The following is an 11,320-nucleotide window of genomic DNA, read 5'->3' as shown; positions in this document are numbered from 1 at the left end:
GAACGTGCTGGGGGGGAGGGGGGACAGGTGGAGATGCCAGCCCCGTGCAGGGGGGAGGCTGGACTGGGGGCGCGGGAGGAGGAATGGTTCCAGTGTGTGCGGGGCAGGCAGGATTCCAGTGACCAGCGATAGCCTCAAGCGGGGGGGTCAGCAGGGTTTGAGTGACCAGTGATAGTTTGTGGAGGGCGCTTTGGGAGGCCGGCTGGGGCCTGCCTCATGGAGGCGTGGGGGGGCGGGGGACTGCACTTGTGCTGCTGGAGATACGAGAGCTGGAGGCTCATGGGACTGGATAGCAGTCACGTGATTTCTTGTTTCCCTAAAGCTGGGCTGCCCCCATCTTTATCTCAGGCTCTGCAGCCATAAGCAGCCCAGGCATTGGTACAAGCAGCCTGGCATGCTGCACTGGTACTTCTGTACCCAGGAATAACAGCAAAGACACAAGCTTCCCCCACCTGACCCAGGGTTTGGGGCTGTTTTTCTGTGGGAGGGGCGATTCTATAGGCCTTTCAGCTGCTCTTTGTGACAGAGGGCTATTGGCTTTCTTGGGGTCAACTTCACAGCCCCAAAGCCTCTCCGCGCTGGGTAGGGTCATAGTGATCGCTTAAAGCCTTCACAGTCAGCACAGATCTTAGCCCCTGAGCCTCGGACACTCGGTGACGGGTACCAGTCGCTGAGCTCTCACTCTGGGAATAGCCCCAAAGGGCTTTCCCTGAGCTGGACTGCAGAAGGGGGACTGCTAGGGACGGGCCATAGGAAGGAGGCTGGGAGATGGGATTTGGGCTGCAGCTCAGTTCCTGACAGACTTATCACACTGAACTGCAAGACAGCAAATTCTCGGCCAGGCTGAGCTTTCGCCTCCATAGCAAACTACTGCCTGAATGACTCTAAGCAGGACAATGCTATTGCCAGGCTGGAAGAGAAGGTTAGATGGGGCTGCAGTGGAGATGGGAGCCGGGGCAGAGAATCCTACTAAAGGCAAATCCCTGACAGTTTCTTTGAGTGTGAAGATGGAAATACCCCATATTACCCATCATGTACAACCACATTCAAAAGCATGTACCCATAAGTAAACACCCACCCCACGCTGTGATGGGCAGTGTGCTTTGCCTCAGTTTCCAACCTTGCGATGTGAAAGTCCAATGAATGAATGTCCCTTTAACACACCAACCCCCTTTCCCTCTGCTGCACCCCTCTCACAGTGGGTTGACCTTGGTCAGCGAAGCCCCAGAGTTCAGCGTTGCATTCACACGGGTTCACCTCTCACCCTGGAAAAGGGGGGGGCGATATTGAGCAGTGCCTCCACGCCTGCCTTGGCCTCCGCAATTGGCTCATGGCTGCTGCTGCTGCTATCTCTGCCATCACATGCCACTGTCCTCTGCTCCTGCTGAGCACCGCTGCTATCTCTGCTTCTGCTTGCTACTGTATCGGCTACCACTGTCACTGCTTGCCACTCACTGCCACGTCCTGAGGTCCCCCCACTAGTCCCAGCTCTCAGTGATTTCACTGACACACCCAGTGGGGGAAGATATGACCTCGTCCTCCCCTCACCAGGCCATGCTGCTCCCGCTCCCCATGACGGGCTGCCTTGCTCTGAGGATCGGGGCCTGGCGAGGCCGGGCAGGGGCAGTGGGGGGCAGCTGCCGTCGGTTCCCATGGAGACCGAGCTGCCCAGAGCTCTCTCAGGCTGTGCCCAGCCAGGAGCCCAGCGACAGGGAGCCCGGCTCCTGCCAGCCCAGCCTCCCCTTAGCGCCCACACCCGGTTGGGACAGTCCTGCCCCTGCAGGGCTCTGCACCATCCCTGCAGCTCCATTACCGAGGCGGCCAGCTGGGGTGGCCCCCCTTGACCTGGCCTGCCACAGCCCATTGCCGAGGGGAGGGAGTGCCAGCCCCAGCTGGGGAGCGTTTGCTCCTGGGGGCCCAGAATGGCCCCCACTGGATGCTCCTAGAGCAACGAAGCAGAGACTCGGCCTGAATCTCCGCTCACTCACCCTGGGGAAATCAGGAGCTAGGCCATGGCAGCCGGGGGAGCGAGGGGAGCGGCAGCTCCAGACACACAGCTGGCTGGCGAGAGTCACCCCAGGGCTCGACCCCTGCCCCATGCCTGGCTGGCTGGGGAAGGACCCCACGGCTCCATCCACACACCCTAGTCCTCGGGGGGATCCCCCGGCCCTTGGGCACTGAACGTACAGGCCCCAGCTACACAGCTGAGCTCAAGGCACCTGGCTCCACCAGCCGTACACCCCCGGTACCGCCTGGGCGTGTGCTACCATAACCCACGACAGCGAGCCCACCTCTGCCCGCCCCCTGATAGCCATGGGGTGCCACCGGGCTGTGCCCCCGCTGCTGGGGGCTGCCAGGGGGTGGCACCAGGTGTGTCCCTGCTCTGAGGCCCTGGGCTAAGGGCCGTGGTTCTAGCGGTCACCATGGAGGCCAGGAACTCCCTCCTGTTGCTGAGTTCTCCTGCCCTGCAGGCCCCATGTCTGTGAGCAGGGGAACATGAAGGGGTCCCCACCTGCCATGAACGTTGCCTAGGAGGCTAAGGATGAAGGGAAAGCCAACGCACAGGCTGGGCCAGCTGCTGTCATTGCAGGTGCAGGGGTCTCCTCCCACAGCAAGGGGAAGGGTGACCCAACCACTCAGCCTCCCTTCCCTCCACCGTTGCCCCTGAGACAGGTGCCCTGACCACCACCCTGGTCTGTGCCCAGCCTTGCCAGACCCTTCCTGCCAAACGCCTCCCTCTTCTCATGTGACAACAGTGAAGAAGCACAGAAAGAGGCGCTTTCTTCCCATGCTGAACAAGAGGCTCTATCGCAATAAGGGAAAGAGGGTGATCCCTAAAGCTCCTCTGCAGAGCGGCTCCCCACAGCCTTCCCAGCCCCACTCCTGCCTGGCCCACCCTGATCTCTAGGACCCGTGCTCCTGTCCACACCGCATCCCTCCTGCCTCCTTAATCCACTGACCAAGGCCAGAATTGGCAGGGAGGCTGCCTGGAGATGTGACCAAGCAGGATTTCTGCTGGGGGGGGAGCTGGGTCGTGGGGGTGCTCCTGTCTGGGGAGATCAGGAAAGGTTTCTGGCAGGAAGTCACTCCCATTTTGCTGGGTTCCATGGCTGCAGGCTGCCTTACCTGGCCAGCTAGGACACAGCACACAAGGATTCCCTGCACCATCCAAGAGGCAGGTAGCAGGTGCTACAAGTCCATGAAGAAAGGGCACCTTGGCTGCCAACCTGCTTAACGTAGCTGTTTAGGACAAGGTGGTTATAATAAACATGAGGCTCAGGCAGGGGCGGCTTCAGGCCCCAGCACGCCAAGCGCGTGCTTGGGGCGGCACGCCACGGGGGGCGCTCTGCTGGTCCCCAGGAGGGTGGCAGGCAGCTCCGGTGGACCTCCCGCAGGCGTGCCTGCGGAGGGTCCGCTGGTCCCGCGCGGCTTTGGTGGAGCCACGGGACCAGCGGACCCTCCGCAGGCACGCCTGCGGGAGGTCCACCGGAGCCGCGGGACCGGCGACCGGCAGAGCGCCCCCCGCGGCATGCCGCCCTGCTTGGGGCAGTGAAATGTCTAGAGCCGCCCCTGGGCTCAGGGCCCCATTGTGCTGAGTGGTGTATGAACACAGAGGGGGAGTCTCTCCTCTCTAGAACTTACAGTCTAATAGTGGGAGAAAGGGAGCCTCGTTATTCCCATTTTACAGACAGGGAGTTGAGACACAGAGGAATTAAGTGACTGGCCCAGGATCACACAGGGAGTCAGTGGTAATGCTGCGAAAAGAACCCTGTTCTCCCACTGCTCAGCCTGAGGCCTTAACTGTCAGCCCATCCTTCCTCTGCAAAGAGGGTTCTGTATCCCAGTCTCTTTGCAAGCCCTCAGTAGCCTGTGCAGCCACCGTCCCTTGGGCGGAAGACGACCAGGCAGGGGAAGGACGGAGCCAGGCCTACCACCCACCAGCGATGTCAGACTAGAAATCTGAAGCAGATGGGGCAAAGCCTGCTGGGACCAGTGTCAGCTCCTGATTCCACACGGCCTCGTGTTAGTGTCCACCATGCAACCCCTGTCTCCCAGGCACTGTGCTATGTGTGAGGTTAGGGCAGGAGGGCTGAAGGGTAAAGTTTCTCTCCTGGGTCTCAGCAGACACATGTCCCTGGAGCACAGAGAACCTGGGGCCAAATCATGCCATGGGGGGAGAGGCCAGGACAGGTATGTCAGGGGGCGTTCCACAGCTCTTGCTGCCAATGGGAGATGCTTGCTGCCAGCTCTCCCATTGGTTGCCAGAGATAGTGAGCAACCAATCAGTAGGAGTGTGCCCAGAAGCACTCTGGTCCTGTGGTGACACGGGCTATATAAATACCTGCTTAGATACTGGTAAGTATAAATAAGGATTTGTCCAGCGACATCTGGGACGTGGGATGTTGCTGATCTCCCTCTACAAACGTACAGCCTTAAGCACATTTACTAGAATATCCTCAATGTAAATGTTGATGGTTCTATGCCTGGTTGGGGGGCTGGATCCGGTGGCCAAATAGGTCTCTGTCATCTGTCATGTAACGAGTTAACGTTTGTCAGCCCCATCTGAAATGTACGACATGCAAGATATTTTTTTACCCAAGATATTATTTCAGTAAAAGTCTGCTTTAGCAATTTAACTAATGCTCCCCCATCAGAAGTGGCAATTTAACTTTTAACAATTTAAAATAGTTTATTTTTACCATTTTTACTTTAAAAAAAACTTTTTAATTAAACATTTTAAATGATTACCAATTACATGCTTTGCATGCTTATTTAAAAGAAGCTTAACACATTTAACGATTTTAAACAAACTTTTGTTTTAAACCAGCTTTGAAAATGCTCGTTTGTCGAGGTGCCAGCTTCTGACTGTGTATTAACCCTTTAAGCCCCACATTGGCCTACTAAACATATATTAATTTAAATGGAACATATGGGCCCAAAATGTTAAAATAATTTAGTTACTGCTTAGCATTAAACAATGTTAAACAAGGTTTGTGGTGTGGTATACAGAGGCTTCTGCCTGCTCAGTACCATGAAAAGGCGCTATTCATTTTTTTAAAATACTTTTGATTAAAGATACAGCACAGAGGGAAAAACAATGGTTAAAAAATTTGAAATGTAAAGTAGTAAGTGAGGCTTTTATTTTAACAACACTTTTTGTTTTAGCTGGAGAAAGTTTTAAAAAGAAATCACCCTTGTTGGACACTTTTTAGAATGGTATTACGGGTGGTAAAACTGTATGTTGGGGAGGAAGTTAGTAGGGATGGGCTGGAGGAAAGAGAGGACGTTAGTTGGGATGGGCTGGAGCTGTTGTTACTGCTGTTAAAGTTTGATTCGATTGTATTTGATTGTAGGTGGGGTTTGGATTTAGCTGGTGCCAGCAGAGGTAGCAATGTCACTTGGAGTGTTTTTTTTAGGCCCAGTCTGATCAGGACATTTTTTAGGATTACGATGAGGAAGGCCTGAGGTTCTAAGAGATTATGGGAGTAGCAGCTATGATGGTAAGAACATAAGAATGGCCATACTGGGTCAGACCAAAGGTCCATCTAACCCAGTATCCTGTCTGCCAACAGTGGCCAATGCCAGGTGCCCCAGAAGGAATGAACAGAACAGGGAATCATCAAGTGATCCATCCTCTGTCACCTATTCCCATGTTCTGGGAAACAGAGGCTAGGGACACCATCCCTGCCCATCCTGGCTAATAGCCATTAATGGACTTAACCTCCATGAATTTATCTAGTTCTTTTTTGAACCCTGTTATGGCCTTGGCTTTCACAACATCCTCTGGCAAAGAGTTCCACAGGTTGACTGTGTGTTGTGTGAAAAAATACTTCCTTTTGTTTGTTTTAAACCTGCTGCCTATTAATTTCATTTAGTGACCCTTAGTTCTTCTGTTATCAGAAGGAGTAAATAACACTTCCTTATTTACTTTCTCCATACCAGTCATGATTTTATAGATCTCTATCATATCCCCCCTTAGTCATCTCTTTTCGAAGCTGGAAAGTCCCAGTCTAATTAATTTCTCCTCATACAGCAGCCATTCCAGACCCCTAATCATTTTTGTTGCCCTTTTCTGAACCTTTTCTAATTCCAAGATATCTTTTTTGAGATGGGGTGACCACGTCTGCATGCAGTATTCAAGATGTGGGCATAACATGGATTTATATAGAGGCAATATGATATTTTCTGTCTTATTATTTATCCCTTTCTTAATGATTCCCAATATTCTGTTCGCTTTTTTGACTGCCGCTGCAGATCTCTTTCTTGAGTGGCAACAGGTAATTTAGACCCCATCATTTTATATGTATAGTTGGCATCGTGTTTTCCAAGGTGCACTACTTTGCATTTATCAACATTGAATTTCATCTGCCATTTTGTTGCCTAGTCATCCAGTTTTGAGAGATTCTTTTGTACCTCTTTGCAGTCTGCCTGGGACTTAACTATCTTGAGTAGTTTTATATCTGTGACATTATTGACACAAACCAGGACCATACAGATCCTTTTTGCAACCAAGGTCCTGTAGTGGCACCAAATCTTGTATAAAGGGGGTCAAATAAGGTGTCTAAGACAAGGTTATTGTTTGCTGGTTATGATTATGCTAACTGTATGCATGTATCATTTTTGTATTTAAAGTTATAAGTATTGGCTTTATACTGTCTGTTTTTCAAACTTGTGCCCTGCTTCTGGGTGACACCCCAGACAATTTGGCGTCAGCACTGCCTAGCCTGCTTGATGGCCCATTAAGGACCATCAGCTTTGCAACTGACCCATTGAGAGAAGTCAGATACACCTTGTAATTCAGCAAGGCATGTACGGACATGCCTATGGACAGAACTCTAAGATATGTCCATGCCACGTGCTGGATAGCTTGTCTTTGGAACAAAGCAAGCAAGAGATTATAAATGGCTGCTGCATCTCCTCCATCTTGTCTTCAATCCTGCTTCTTGCCTCTGGAGGAACTGTGCTACAAACTGAAGCTCTAAACAAAAGACTGAATGACTCATCCCAGCTGTGGATGTACTCCAAAGACTTGATTTGAACCTGCAGCTTATTCCATCACTGCTACAAGCCTGAACCAAGAACTTTGCCATTACTGTATGGAAATTATTCCATTTAACCAATTCTAGCTCTCATCTCTATCTTTTTCCTTTATGAATAAACCTTTAGATTTTAGATTCTAAAGGATTGGCAACAGCGTGATTTGTGGGTCTGGGGCTTGATCCTTTGGGATCCGGAGAACTTTTTTTCTTTTACTGGTTTATTGGTTTTCATAACCATTCATCCCCATAACGAGTGGCACTGGTGGTGATACTGGGGAACTGGAGTGGCTGAGGGAATTGCTTGTCTGACTTATGATTAGCCAGTGGGGTAAAACCAAAGTCATCTCTGTTTGGCTGGTTTGGTTTGCCTTGGTGTGCAAAGGAACCCCAGCCTGGGGCTGTAGCTGCCCTGCTTTAAGCAATTTGTCCTGAACTGATACTCTCAGAAGCGACCCACCAAAGCCAGCATCGTTACAGTATCATCTGGAAATTTTGCCACCTCACTGTTTACCCCTTTTTACAGATCGTTTATGAATTTGTTAAATAGGACTGGGCCCAGTAAAAACCCTTGGGGGACACCACTGTTTAACTCTCTCCATTCTGAAAACTGACCATTTATTTCTACCCTTTGTTTCCTATCTTTTAATCAGTTACCACTTTGTGAGAGAACCTTCTCTCTTATCCCACGGCTGCTTACTTTGCTTAAGAGCCTTTGGTGGGGGACCTTGTCAAAGGCTTTCTGAAAATCTAAATACACCGTATCCACTGGATCCCCCTTGTCCACATGCTTGTTGACCTCCTCAAAGAATTCTAGTAGATTGATGAGGCATGATTTCCCTTTACAAAAACCATGTGACTATTCCCCAACAAAATATGTTCATCTATGTGTCTGACAATTTTGTTCTTTACTATAGTTTCAACCAGTTTACCCCGTACGGAAGTCAGGCATATCGGCCTGTAATTGCCAGGATCACCTCTGGAGCTCTTTTTAAAAATTGGCATCACATTAGCTATCCTCCAGTCATTTGGTACAGAAGCTGATTTAAATGATAGGTTACTGTTGTATCCTTGGGGCAGCCGGTGTAGGAAGCAATCACTTGAGGCCAGAGAGCAGACAGCTAACCAAAACCTCCATTTTATTTACAGAGACAGAGAGCTCACTCAGCCGGTTGAAACCAGCTGAGCTATCCCTTAATAGTCTAACTCAGTTGCCATAGTAACAAAACCCATGACAACCAAATACACAACATATTCCTCCCCCCCAATAAGAACATCCCCTAAATAAAACACACACTAAACTAGAGAAGGAGGATAGACTGCCTCCATTCCCGGCTAAACCCTGGGGATTATTTTGCCCCATAACCGTGGGTTCGCCCTAACTAAAGATCCAGCCGATGAGGAGGCCTTCTGTCTCTAGGTGGATTACGGCGAACTTCTGGTGTTGTTGCACCCGAAAGTACTAGGGGCTCAGGGTCCGCAGCACGAATAGGTGAGGAGGTGGTATCAGCTCGTGCTGGGCAAAGGGGTAATGGAGGAGAACAGTCAGGAACAGGTGACTCATGATTCGGTGTCTCACCAGGAGGGGTGAAGTCAGACCCCTCAACTGCAGATGGGTCCTGAAGACTGGCATGACCTGGCAACAGCTGATCTACATGTCGCCGCCAGGTAAGATTCTCTGCAGTCCGGACTGTATAGGAAACAGGTCCTGTTTGAGTGATGACTGTGGCCGGGACCCATTTAGCTCTGGAAGTATAATTCCGAGCCAAAACTGGCTGCCCTGGGCTAAAGGTTCGGTCTTTTGCTCTGGGTGCCCGTCTGATGACTTGATATTGCTGCTGATGTTGCACAGTTTGTCTGGGTTCAGAAGATTTCAGCAGATCAAAGCAAGTGCGCAGCTGTCGTCCCATCATTAGAAAGGCTGGGGAAGCCTCCACAATAGCTTTAACTTTTGCAGGGGCCTTATGAAGACCTGCAGAATCGATGATGTGTCCCAAATATTCAACAGAGGGCTTGAAGAATTCACACTTGTCTTTGCGAACTCGTAGGCCATACTCTTCCAGTCTTTGTAGGGTAGCCTCTAAATTCTTTAAGTGATCCTCTTCATTTCTTCCAGTGACCAGGATATCATCCAGATAGCACTGAACTCCTGACAAGCCACACAAGATCTGGTCCATAGCCCTCTGGAACAGGGCGGGAGCCGATGTGATTCCGAAGGGTAGGCGACAGTATCGATAAAGCCCCTTATGAGTCACAATAGTCAACAGCTCTTGGGACTTTTCATCGACGTGCATCTGTAAATATGCTTGACTCAGATCAATCTTACTGAACTTTTGTCCCCCAGCCAGGCCTGCGAAGAGGTCATCGATGCGGGGAAGCGGGTATTGCTCTGCACACAACACTGGGTTGACAGTGACTTTAAAATCACCGCAAATCTGGAGAGAGCCATCTTTCTTCACTATTGGAACGATAGGAGTGGCCCATGAGCTATGGGTAACTGGTATTAGGACTCCATTGGTGACCAGGCGCTCCAGGTCTGCTTCAACTTTTGGCCTGATGGCATATGGCACAGTTCGGGCTTTCAGATATTTTGGTGGACTGCCAGGTTTAATGTTCAATGTCACAGTGATTCCCTTCATACTTCCCAAATCATCTCCAAAAACAGCAGCATGTTTCCTTAGTATAGGGGTTAGACTGGTTTCTTCTTTAGTCATCCGGTGCACTTCTGCCCAGTTCAGCTGAATCTTCCCAAGCCAAGACCTACCCATTAAGGCTGGGTAGTCACTTCTCACCACAAACAGTGGCAATTTAGCCGCCTGTCCATTGAGCTCCACCTTAACATCAATAGTGCCCAACATGGGCACAGCTTCACCTGTATACGTCTTCAGAACAGTTTTTGTTGCCTTAAGCGGAAGATGCTGTAGCTTTGCCTTATACACAGTCTCCGGAACCACCGGTGTCCAGTTCCATGCGTATAGGTTTGCCCTCCAATAAGGGGGTTACCCAGTATTCATGTGAGCCCGCTGCCAAAGACAAAACATGCAGTGGCACTTCCTCTTGTGAGGAGGTGTCACCTTGATCATCCTGGGTCTGCTCTAGGGTATGCAAGGTTCCTCTTTTTGTCGGCCAGACCACAGGCCTCTTTTTCTTTTGTTTACAGGCATACTCAATGTGTCCCTTTTTGCCACAGTGTCGACACACCAGGTCCTTACTCCAGCATTCTGATGCCTGGTGACCCAGCTTACCACAGCGGTAACATTCTTGACTCTGCACCGTTTTGTGGGTCAGTTCTTGTGACACTTTTTGCACCCTAGGGGATGCACCGATGTATTGTGCCTCCCTTGTAGCCAGTTCCATGGAGACAGCAATATCAACAGCCTTCTGTAATGTAAGCTGAGCCTCTGTCAGTAGGCGCTTCCGTATAGCTTCACTGCAGAGGCCACACACTAACCTGTCATGCAGGGCATCATTTAACATCTCTTTAAATTCACAGTGTTCTGCTAGCTTTTTTAAAATGGCTACAAATTGTACAACTGTTTCATCTTCCTTTTGGTCTCTTTTGTGGAACCTATATCTTTCAGCAATTACCAGTGGTTTTGGGGAGAAATGAGACCCCAGGATTTCCACAATGTCACTGTAAGATTTAGTCTCAGGCTTAACAGGGTGTAGTAAGCTGCGTAGCAGAGAGTAGGTTTTAGCCCCTACAACAGTTAAGAATATTGGCACCTTCTTCGCTTCTGTAATGTCATTTGCAATACCAAAAAGCTCAAAATGCTCAGTATACACATGCCACTGCTCTGTATTCTCATCAAAAGGCTCCAGGGGCCTGGTCAGAGTAGCCATGATTTTTAGTTTCACTTTCACAGTCAGTGCAACAAGCAGCTTTTTTTCTTTGTTTGGTCTTTACCTTGACTTCTACTTCCTTCTGTTACTGGAGCAGCACCAGGATCCCATCCTCGTCACCAGTGTTGTATCCTTGGGGCAGCCGGTGTAGGAAGCAATCACTTGAGGCCAGAGAGCAGACAGCTAACCAAAACCTCCATTTTATTTACAGAGACAGAGAGCTCACTCAGCCGGTTGAAACCGGCTGAGCTATCCCTTAATAGTCTAACTCAGTTGCCATAGTAACAAAACCCATGACAACCAAATACACAACAGTTACAGACAACAGTTAGTAGTCCTACAATTTCACATTTGAGTTCCTTCAGAACTCTTGGGTGATACCATCTGGTCCTAGTGACTTATTACTGTTTAGTTTATCAATTTGTTCCAAAACCTCCTCG

This window comes from Mauremys reevesii, linkage group 1, assembly GCF_016161935.1.
Source record: "Mauremys reevesii isolate NIE-2019 linkage group 1, ASM1616193v1, whole genome shotgun sequence".
Taxonomy (NCBI): Eukaryota; Metazoa; Chordata; order Testudines; family Geoemydidae; genus Mauremys; species Mauremys reevesii.
The sequence above is the reverse complement of the archived record's forward strand: the minus strand, read 5'-3'. Positions refer to the sequence as shown.